Consider the following 12,595-nt stretch of genomic DNA (forward strand, 5'->3'; position numbering starts at 1 on the left):
AGTAAACCTTGCCCGGGAGGCAAAATCTCGTAATCGGCAAAGTAAAAGCTTACTCGAAGGTCCAAGGTGTGCTATCGATTCAATACTTAGCAGTTTCTGAGGAGGTTGAGAAGATTCCAATCTCAAAGAGTTGAAAGCTAAGAGGGATGCGGGGCAAACCTCAGGTACAACTTTCATGATCCACATTGATCTTAATATTATTTCTTCTAACACATGGGTATTGGATACCGGATGTGGAACTCACATCTGCAATTCATTGCAGGGGTTCAAAAGAAGAAATGATGTGAAGAAAGGAGATATAAGTCTCTTCATGGGCAATGGAGCAAAAGTTGACGTTCAAGCCCGAAGAGATTATGTTTTAAAGATTCCAAATGGTTTGGAAATTGTTTTGAAAAACATTCTATATTCCCCTGGTTTGACTAAGAATATTATCTCTGTTTCTGTATTAAGACAATCTGGTTATGATTTTAAGTTTGTTGACAATGGTATTTATGTTTTCATGGATAATGTCTTTTATTTTAAAGCAATGTCGTTTAATGGCATTTATGAATTAATTCATGATGACTCATACATTGATAACTCGTTGTACCAAGCTAACACTAAAAGACTCAAAATGGATTTGAGTAATACTTTTCTTTGGCATTGTCGTCTTGGTCATATAAACAAAAATCGCATTCATACACTTCGAAAGAATGGTCTTTTGAAATCAAATGTAGATTCATTTGATGAATGTGAATCTTGTTTATTGGGAAAAATGACCAAGGAACACTTTAGTGGAACTAATGAAAGGGCGAAAGACTTATTTGGCATCATACATTCGGATGTATGTGGACCTTTTAGGATAATGACAAGAAATGTTTAAAGATACTTCATTACCTTTACCGACGATTTTAGTCGCTATGGGTATGTGTTCTTGTTAAGACACAAAAATGAAGCCTTTGCAATGTTCAAAGTCTTCCAAAATGAAGTACAAAATCAACTCAACAGGACAATCAAAGTACTACGTTCCGATAGAATCGGTGAATACCTAAATGATGCGTTTCTAGAACATCTTAGGAGTTGTGGGATTGTCTCACAACTTACTCCACCTGGACCACCACAACATAATGGTGTGTTTTAGAGGAGGAATCGAACTTTATTGGATATGGTTCGATCCATGATGGCTAGAAGCTCGTTACCTCTATCATTTTGGGGTTTCGCTGTGATCTTCGCAGCCCGTATTTTAAATATGGCACCAACCAAGAAAGTGGATAGGACACCTTTTGAATTATGGCATGGAAAGGCTCCATCATTATCATATTTAAAGGTATGGGGATGTGAGGCTTATGTTAAGATCTACACTCCTAACAAACTCGAATGCCGATCAACTAAGTATATATTTGTAGGATATCCCACAGATTCGATGGGATATTATTTCTACAATCCAAGCGAGCATAAAGTGTTTATAGCTCGAAAGGCAAAGTTCTTGGAAAGAATGTTCCTTATGGAAGGAACTGACAGAACTGTGGAACTCGAGGAGGATCGAGAACCACAAGCCGATACACGTTTGGTTGACACTAGCAATCAACAAGAGGTTGTTGATGATGATCAAATGGTTCATCAAAACACACAAAACATTCGCAAATCTGGTAGAATTAGCACCCCACCTGAGAGATATGGATTTTTCATGGATGGATGCTATGTGGTAGATTCCGAAGAACCAACCACATACTGAGATGCAATGTCTCAATCTGATTATGACAAATGGCTGGAAGCCATGAATGTTGAGATGCAATCCATGCAAGATAACCTAGTCTGGGACTTGGTTGCTCCACCTCTAAATTCCAAACTGGTTGGAAGTAAGTGGGTTTTCAAGAAGAAAACTGATATGCATGGAAACTTGGATACTTACAAAGCTAGACTTGTAGCAAAGGGTTTTACTCAAACTCAAGGGGTTGATTATGATGAAACTTTCTCGCCTGTGGCGATGCTAAAGTCTATAAGGACATTGTTTGCCATAGCCGCATATTATGACTATGAGATATGGCAAATGGATGTCAAAACTGCTTTTCTAAATGGCCATCTTAAGGAAGATATCTATATGGTTCAGCCTGAAGGTTTTGTCAATCCACAACATCCTAGTAAAGTGTGCAAGTTAAAGAAATCAATCTATGGATTGAAACAAGCATCTAGGAGTTGGAATCATCGTTTTGATGATGAAGTCAAGAAATTTGGATTCATCAAAAACGCTGATGAAGTTTGTGTGCATAAGAAAGCTAGTGGGAGCATCGTTACCTTTCTGGTATTATATGTCGATGACATATTGTTATTTTGAAATGACATTCCAACCTTGGAGGGTGTAAAAGCCTGGCTTGGAAGTTGCTTTTCCATAAAGGATATTGGTGAAGCCGCCTATATTCTGGGAATAAGGATCTATAGGGATAGATCAAGGTGGTTGATAGGTTTGAATCAAAGTGCATACATTGCTAAAATCTTGAAAAGGTTCAAGATGGAAAACTCTAAGAAAGGTTTAGTACCTATTCAAAGAGGAACGATGTTGAGTATTTCTCAATGTCCAAGCTCAAAGGATGAGCAAGACAAAACGAGTGGAATCCCATATGCATCTGCTATAGGTTCCATCATGTATGCCATGATTTGCACCAGACCGGATGTGTCATGCGCTTTGCGCATGACAAGTAGATACCAACAAAATCCGGGAACTAGCCATTGAATGGCTGTTAAGAGCATATTGAAATACCTTAGGAGGACTAAGGATATGTTTCTTGTATATGGCTCTAGTGAGGAAGAACTCGTTGTAAAGGGTTACACTGACGCGAGTTTCCAAACTGATCGAGATGATTCTCGATCACAATCGTGATAGGTTTTCGTTCTCAAATAGCCTTGTCCACCACTGAATCTGAATACATCGCCGCCTCCTTGGCAGCTCAAGAAGCTGCATGGATTAGAAAGTTCATTGCCGATCTAGGTGTAGTCCGTACCATTCAGGACCCTCTAGAAATCTTTTGTGACAACGACGGTGCGATTGCTCAAATCAAGGAACCCCGTGCACATCAAAAGACTAGGCACATTGAGCGGAGATTCAACTACATAAGGGATGAAGTTGAAAAGGGAAAAATATGTATTCGCAATGTTCACACTAATCAAAACATTGCGGACCCACTCACGAAACTCCTTGAAAGGCCGAAGCATGAGGGTCATACTTGCGCCTTAGGACTTCGATATTCTAGTTATTGGATTTGATCAAAATTTTGTATTTGGATATTAGAACAATTTTATTTAACTCAATCATATGATTTTGGTTTTGGTCATGTTCTTATGTTCCCTTTTAGTATGTTTCAATCCATGAATAATTTGAATTATTCTAAACGTCCGTAGTCGATCATAGTTGTGGGAACAAATATGAAAGTAAGACTATTATGAACTTGGATTGGTAGATATTCATGAGGTTTGAATATAGCAAAGGGTTGCTGCTAAGGTTCATAGATATATATGGTATAAATATTGGATTGACCCGCCCTCAACTTTACTGCATGGAATCCTTGTGATTTGTGATCATAAGTAAATTTGAGTAAACGCGAACATCATAGTATCCTCCGACCTGAGATACATATTGGGTCTTGATATTCATCGACTATTATTCTTTGACTTAGTTCTTCGCTGCTCTGAAATATGTCAGTACATTAGGCTAAGCTCAAGTATAGTACAAGGTGATAGTAAGAGACGTATCTAGTCAATAGGGGATTTGTCCCTCTTATTTGTTGAGAGTTAAATGTCTAAGTCCTAATAAGTTAGATCAACAGGGAATGATCACTCTAACAATTGTGAATGAGTTAAGAACAACTGATTAAGTGATGACTGATTTTGATTTGAACACCAAGTTGCTCAATTCAATGCCAAAGGAATGGTACACTACCTGCAAGTTCATCCTTCAAAAGTCCAACTTTAATGACTTGAAAGTGGATGATGTAGTCTGCTTCCTTCAGGCTGCTGAAATTGAGATGATTGAAAATGAAATGATCAAAGAAGAGAAGCCATGTTTCTAGGTGACCAATGCTCTCATTGCACCTATGGGAAACTTATCAACCAAAAACCACCAACAGATTACCATCATAGAGGAACCAATTGAACATGGTGTTGATACACCTAAGGCTTTTGTTGGTGGTAGTTCAAGCAACCCACAAAACCAATCAAGGATCAATGTCCAATTCTTAGAAGACAGTGATTCAGCCTCAATGGCAAGTGGACATGCACCTTATGTTGGTGGAAAGGGAAGTCATGGATCTGACTACCATGGATTGCTCACAATGTTCACTGAGTCTTATAATGCTTTTGTAGCAAATGTCACACCCTCAAAATCCACTAACGGAGTTTTACCGTCAGAGGGTGTGAACTGGCAGGATCGGAATCATTAGTTATAATCAAACCAAAGAAAAACGTTTAAATGTAAATAGGTACGGAAGCGTAAAACCTTAATTCAAAAGTTGTGTCACGCAGGACGACTTAAAACCAAATGTAACTGTTAAAATTAAGTTTGCAGAATATAAGTATTTTCGTTTAATGCATGCTCCTAAACCGCGCGCCCGCCTCGGCTACCTGAGAATAACATGCTAAAAGTGTCAACACAAGGTTGGTGAGTTCACAAGTTATATAAGATAAATCGTTTAGCGTTTTGCGTAACCTCGTTACGGCGTTTAAGTGTGCGTAACCACGTTACGACGTTTAAGTGTTGCGTAACCACGTTACGGCGTTTAAGTGTTGCGTAACCACGTTACGGCGTTTCAGTGTTTTGCATTACCAGATAGTGTTATGTCAAACTATATATCGATAGGTAGCTAATCTATACAACAAGTATCGCTAAGTGGTTCGCGACCGAAGCTGACTGTTTATCAAGTGCCCGTCACCAGGTCAATCCAGACCATGGTAAGTGTTAGCCAAAATTACACCCACTCAACCTCCAGTTGAGCTTAGCGTCGGGTGGGGTTTGTCAAACCCAGTAGTACTACTCAACAGTGACTCGCTATTCCAAATATTAACCGGTCCGATGTGTGGGACTTCAAATGTTACGTTTGCCGCTTAGCCTTTACAAGTGATATATAATTTATAACAAAATCTTAAATATGCGTTTATCTCAGAAAATACGTTTATCGGAGTATGTTATCTCCCCCAAGTGAAAAACGTTTGAAAACAGTTCAAAGAGCGGGGTAAGTGAAACTCACTGTTTGCGAAGAATATCCCGATCTAGATCACCAAGTGATGTGCGTCGTAGAAACTCTCTAGCGTTCTAAATAACAAAGAGATTTTCTAAGTATCGGTACGTTTAACGAGTCTCTAGACTCGGCACATAATACCTATGCACGTAACAGATTTCGTGTTTCGTTTGTGAATTGTGTGTGACTTAAACAAGTACAATTGTGATACGATACATGAGTGACCAATTACTTTCGTGTCACGTACTAATAACATACTTTACTAGCAATTATCCCCGTAAGGGCATTTTGGTCAACAAACAAAGATTAACTAACCATTATTCCCCATAAGGGCAATTTGGTCAATTCATGGAAATCAATTAACAACTATTCCCCGCAAGGGTATTTTGGTCAAAACACAACAATTATATAAAAACTATCATATTTCATGCATTTTTACACAACTCAGCAGCTAGTTTCATTATGACAGAATTTTTACTTGAAAGATTGCACTAGTTCACCGATCATAACGTCTCAATTAATTCACCAAAAATCACCACAGAAGCATACATATCTTAGGTTTCCAGAACATATTTTATCTTATTTTTATTCCACATATTTTTCTTATAATGACTAAAACATTACAGCAAACTCATATCAGTCAGATTCATGCGCAACAAAATTTTATTTGCAATTCCCGTTAAAGGAAAAATCCAATAAATGCAAGACCACTTGGGTTTGGTTCCTAACTCAATGAGTCAACTTCCAGAAGTGGAACCAACCCAATTGGTCTCGTAGTTCCTGAGATATAACATTTACAACATAACCTAACAGCAGGTCTAGCAGCTCAGCTTTGCACCACGTTTTTGTAAAATCATAAAAGTACACTTATACTTGTCCAAAAATTTCAAACTTATACTTCATGAAAACTAGACTCAACCTAGTTTACTGCAGTACCCACAATCTCAACCAATTTTCACGTTTACACTTCGTTACAGTCAATTGAACATCGTACACACATTCTGTCCAGATTCTGTTCACATCAAAACTCAACAATTTCACTAGCCATGGATCACAAATAAGTCATATAACATGCTAGACACTAATACTACTATCCATGCATCTCAATTACACCATACATACAAGATTAGGGTTTGTGTTTTAACTCAAATCAAAGACAACAATGAATCATGCAACAACATCAATCTAGTTATCAATTCATTATCCAAATAACAACAATCATATTAGCCATATACATTGACACAATCGGCTGCCTAGGGTTTATACTTAACCCATTAAACATCAAAATTAAACAACAAGGAGGTAAGGGATGATCAAGTATACCTTCCTAGCACCTAGTTCTTGGATTAATCACTTGATTTGATGTGTGTATGTGTGTGTTCTTGTGGACGGCAGCCGTGAGGGAGCAAGGAGGGAGGCCGATCGGGTCTTGTAGGTTAATAATAATAAGTTAGGGTTTAGTGTTAAGGTTATATTTATAATAATACAAGTTACACTCTAGTCCCTAATCTTTCAAGTGTTACATCTCTAGCCTAAACTAGTTGGTTCTTGTTTCTTGTTTAACATTCCACATAACAATCAAGTAACACACATATATCTAACACATAATTATCACATAATTAGTGTTTTGACGTTTGTCGTTTATTTATCAATCGTTCGCGTCAACTCGTTTGCGTTTCGGTGCAAATCCCGAAAGACTACACATGTAGTAAGTGTTAAGCGTCATTTAAACCCTAGTTTAAATGTAATGAAGTGTGCGTTATAGATTCAACGATCTTAAAGTTTGAATTGACGGAGTTGAGTTAACGGGGTTAACCTGAAATTGACGATTGTCACATCATTCCCATGTTAAAGAATTTTCGTCCCGAAAATTTGAGTCAAGTCGTGATGAGTGTCTGAAAAAAAGTAAGAAAAATTTTCAGTTTGTCATATCATCCCCTAGTAGAAAGAAATTTCGTCCCGAAATTTAATTCATACCTCCGGTGATGTTTGACGGTTTGCCGGGTTTCGCGGTTTTCGGTGTTTGGTTAGCCCTTCAAAAAGATGAGGATACTTTTTCATCATGTGATCCTCGCGTTCCCATGTGAACTCCGGTCCACGTCTCGAGTTCCAACGAACCTTAACGATTGGAATTTTGCTGTGTTTGAGCGTTTTGGTTTCCCAATCCAAAACCTCGACTGGTTCCTCAATGAACCGTAACTGTTCATCAACTTGTAGTTCCTCCAAAGGGACTACTTGGGTTTCATCAGATAGGCATTTCTTCAAATTTGATACGTGGAATACATCGTGTACGCCACTGAGTTCTGTTGGTAGGTCCAGTCGGTACGCCACCGGACCAATGCGCTCAGTTATCCGGTACGGACCAACATACCGTGGGTTGAGTTTGTTTCGCTTCCCAAAGCGAACCACACCTTTCCAAGGTGAGATTTTGAGTAACACCCGATCGTTCACTTGAAATTCGAGAGGTTTTCGGCGCTTGTCGGCGTAACTCTTTTGGCGATCTCGTGCTGCTGCCATGCGATTTCGGATTTGAACAATCTTTTCCGAGGTTTCGAGTACCAGTTCCGGACCAGTGATTTGGCTATCACCCACCTCTGCCCAGCAGAGTGGTGATCGGCACTTCCGTCCGTACAGCGCTTCAAACGGCGCTGCCTTAATACTTGCGTGGTAGCTGTTATTATACGAAAACTCTACCAAGGGTAAGTGGGGTTCCCAACTTTTTCTGAAATCTAAGACGCATGCACGCAACATATCCTCCAGGGTTTGAATAGTCCGTTCACTTTGCCCATCCGTCTGAGGATGGTATGCTGTACTCATATCGAGACGGGTGCCCAGTGCGCTTTGCGGCGACTTCCAAAAGTGCGAGGTGAAACGAGAATCTCGATCGGAAATGATCGAGACAGGCACTCCGTGTCTAGACACCACTTCTTTCATGTATACTCGAGTCAGTCTTTCCATTTTGTCCGTTTCCTTAATCGCTAGGAAGTGTGCCGATTTAGTCAACCGGTCAACGATCACCCAGATGGTATCGCATCCCGTCGGCGTCTTAGGCAAACCCGTAATAAAATCCATTGAGATGTGTTCCCATTTCCACATTGGGAGTTCCGGTTGTTGCAGTAGACCAGATGGTTTCTGGTATTCTATCTTGACTCTGGCACAAGTCAAACATTTGCTCATGTAGGTGGCAATGTCGGCTTTCATGTTCGGCCACCAGTAAAGTGCCTTTAAATCATGATACATTTTATCTGAGCCAGGGTGGATAGAATATCGGGACTTGTGAGCTTCGTCCATCACTAGAGTTCTCAACTCTCCGTATCGTGGAACCCAAATCCGGTTCTCAAAATATCGGACCCCGTCCGATTTGGTTTCAAGTTGCTTGCTCATGCCCCGCATGAGTTCCGATGGAAAATTATCACCTTTCAAAGCTTCCAGTTGCGCATCGCGAATCTGATCGGGTAAGCTGGCATGAATCGTGAGTTGCAATGCTCTCACCCGTCTGGGTTTATCTGTTTCTTTTCTGCTGAGGGCGTCGGCCACCACATTGGCCTTGCCAGGGTGGTACTTGATGGCACAATCATAATCTTTAAGCAGCTCGACCCAACGACGCTGTCGCATGTTCAGCTCCTTCTGATCGTAGATATGTTGGAGACTCTTGTGGTCGGTGTAAATGGTAAACTTGGTACCGTACAAGTAATGCCTCCATATCTTAAGAGCAAACACTACAGCTCCGAGTTCCAAATCGTGGGTCATGTAGTTCTTCTCGTGAACCCGTAGTTGTCGAGAGGCGTAGGCTATAACCTTCTCGAGTTGCATCAGCACACAACCGAGACCTTGTATAGATGCGTCACAGTGTACCTCAAAATTTTCCGTTCCCTCGGGGAGGGCTAAAATAGGGGCGCTACAAAGCTTGGTTTTCAACAGTTGAAAAGCGGATTCTTGCGCGTCACCCCAGTTGTACTTAGTGCCCTTGTGAGTCAAAGCGGTGAGGGGTTGAGCAATCTTTGAAAATCCTTCGATGAAACGCCGGTAGTAGCCGGCCAGTCCTAGGAATTGTCGCACCTCAGTCGGAGTCTTAGGTGCTTCCCAGTTTTTGATGGCCTCTACCTTACCGGGATCGACATGGATACCATTCTCGTTGATCACATGTCCTAAAAAGTGAACCTCGCGAAGCCAAAATTCATATTTCGAGAGTTTAGCATATAGTTGTTCCTTCTTCAGTAGTTCCAGAATTATCCTTAAGTGCTCTTCGTGGTCAGTCTCGTTCTTGGAGTAGACGAGAATATCATCAATGAAAACAATCACAAACTTGTCGAGGTACGCCTTGCATACTCGATTCATGAGATCCATAAATACAGCTGGCGCGTTGGTTAGGCCAAAAGGCATAACCGAAAACTCGTAGTGACCATACCGTGTTCTGAAAGCCGTCTTTGAAATATCTTCTTCGCGCACTCTCAGCTGGTGGTAACCGGATCGTAGATCGATCTTCGAGTAGTAACTCGATCCCTGAAGCTGGTCAAACAAATCATCAATTCGGGGTAAAGGATAACGGTTCTTGACCTTCACCTTGTTCAACTCCCGGTAGTCGATGCACATTCGGAAAGTCCCGTCTTTCTTTCGAACAAACAAGACAGGGGCTCCCCATGGCAATGAGCTAGGTCGGATAAAACCCTTATCCAACAAATCTTGCAACTGAGTGGACAACTCCTGAAGTTCCGCCGGTGCGAGCCGATACGGGGCTCGTGCTATGGGTGCTGCACCGGGTGTCAACTCGATTTGGAATTCGACTTGACGAATAGGAGGGAGTCCGGGCAAATCCTCCGGGAAAACTCCCGGAAAGTCTCGCACAACCGGTATGTCTTCAATTCGTTTCTCCTCCGCAGGTTTCTCAACAATCTGCGCCAAAATTGCCGGATGACCCTTTCGTAGATACTTCTGTGCCTTCAAAAGGGTAATGACGCTGGTGGTCATGCCGCTTCTCTCGCCTCGGACCGAAATGATCTCGCCGGAAGGGGTGGTAATATGGACTATCTTATCATGGCATATAATCTCCGCTAGGTTCTCGGATAACCAGTCCATGCCGACAACGACATCGAAACTACTAAGCGTAAAAGGAATAAGGTCGATGTCAAAGACATGACCTGACAGTTTCAACTTACATCCCGCAAGTATATGAGTTGTTACTACAGTTTTACCGTTAGCTAATTCAACAGGAAACTTAGCGTCTAACGGGGTTGGAGTAAGGTCTAAAAGTTGGCTAAAAGCTTTCGACACAAAACTCCTATCAGCTCCAGTGTCAAACAAAACAGAAGCAAAACAATCGTTTACAGGGAACTTACCAGACACCACATGCGGATCATTGCGGGCTTGACCCGATCCAATCACAAACGCTCTTCCTTTGCCATTTCCTCCACCATTACTGCCACTTCCATTACCCCCATTATTGTCATTCTGTTTCAGCTTGGGGCAATCCTTCCGGAAATGACCTTCCTGTCCACATTCAAAACATCCCTTAGTCGTCATCGGTGGCTTAGGAGCACCCTTCGCCGCAAGGTCAACTCTACATTCCTTCGCTTGGTGACCCATCTTTCCGCATCTTTGACACTTGACACGGTCACACTGACCAACATGATGAAAGTTGCACCTGTTGCACTTTGGATATTTCCCAGCATATCCGCTCGAAACCTGCCCGCTACCGTTGTTGTTGTTGTTGTGATTCTGAGTGTTGAAACTCCGAGTAAATTCGGGCTTACGGTAGTGGTGTTGCGGTGGGAGGTTTGAGGATGAAGATCTGGTGTTGTCAAACTTTCTCTTCCCGCTGTTCGGGTTGCTGTTGTTGTTACTGTTGCTGACGTGGTCATTACTCGGGTTGTCACCGGCTTTAACAGTCGAACCCCTCGGTGGTAACGCACCCTGGGTCACAGCCTGATCCGTCAGTTTGTGAGCCAAACGGATCGCTTGCTGGATCGTGGCTGGTCTGGAAGACGTCACCATACCCTGAATCTGTGGTGCTAACCCATCAATGTACATCTCTATCCTCTTGCTCGGCGGATCCACCATCCGCGGACACATCACAGCCAACTCGTGCGAACGAGTAGTGTAGGCTTCAATCTCCGAACCCACCATCTTCAACGACCAAAACTCCGACTCTAACTTCGAAATTTCTTCCCTCGGACAGTACTCCTCTCGCATCATGCTCTTGAACTCCTCCCAGTTCATCGCGTTAGCCAGTTCCAACCCAAGGATCTGGACGTTTGAATTCCACCAAGTGAGGGCGGAATCCTCAAGTGTCCCAGCAGCGAATTTGACCCTACTGGCAGGGGGACAGTTACACATCTCAAAGGCCGACTCGGCCTTCTCAGCCCAACGCAGGAAGCCTATAGCTCCCTCAGTGCCCTTAAACGTACTGGGCTTGCAGTCTAGGTAGTTCTTGAAGGTACATGTTCCATTCGGACCTTCTGTTTGATTCTGAACGTGTGCAGCTAAAGCGGCAGCAACATGGTCATTCAGCAGAGTTTGGAGTTCAGCTGCAGTCATGCTGATGTTACCACGTCCTCGTCCAGCGTTTCTTCCGGCCATTTCCTAGAATCACAGTATAAAATGTTAAACATGAATTTTTCTTTCATATACAACACACCATACATGTAATAAAAGATAGGTAAGAAAGAAAAAAAAAGAAACAACATCACATCACAACCACATATTAGTCTAAATAAAAATTCATGATTAAAACCATTGTATTCGCTACAAAGTATTTCCAATCAATCCTTAAAATCATAGAAAAATAATAGTTAGGATGGAGACAACCCCTCCATCTAAGTGTCATCATCACTAGATGTCGTCATCTGAGGACACCTCTGAATGTGCCTCCTCCTCAGCCGGTTCTTCCTCCGGTTCTTCTTCGGGTTCCTCCTCGGGATCTTCCTCGGGATCCTCCTCAGGCTCCTCTTCGGGATCTTCTTCAGGTTCTACTTCAGGCTCTGCCTCGGGCTCGGCCTCAGGCTCTGCCTCAGGTTCTGCTGCGTTCTGAGCAAGTTGCATTTGTAGGTCATCGCAACGCTCGAGTGCTATCTCGGTTCGGGTCCTTGCTTCTTGGAGTTGCTCTTGCAAGTCTATCATCTCGGCTTGCATCTTCATCATAACCTTCGTTTGTTGCTCACTAGTCTCTTGCATTTCTTTCATTGCCGCTGCCATGCGGGCAATCTCCTCCTGAGTCTCGGTTCCGTCTTTAAACAGTCTGGAAACATTTTCTCTCGTGTAGCGCATGTAACCCACATCACGCTCCAAACAAGAAACGACAGCTGCGAGAACTCGCTCCACAGGTTCGGTTATGGGTGGTAGAGTGTTAGGGTAAGCAGGGTGGTTCGGGTGAGGCAATGGGGGAACTTGTT

Source organism: Bidens hawaiensis, unplaced genomic scaffold, assembly GCF_021521415.1.
Source record: "Bidens hawaiensis isolate Kalapana, Puna unplaced genomic scaffold, B.hawaiensis_p1.1 tig00002132_1, whole genome shotgun sequence".
Lineage (NCBI taxonomy): Eukaryota > Viridiplantae > Streptophyta > Magnoliopsida > Asterales > Asteraceae > Bidens > Bidens hawaiensis.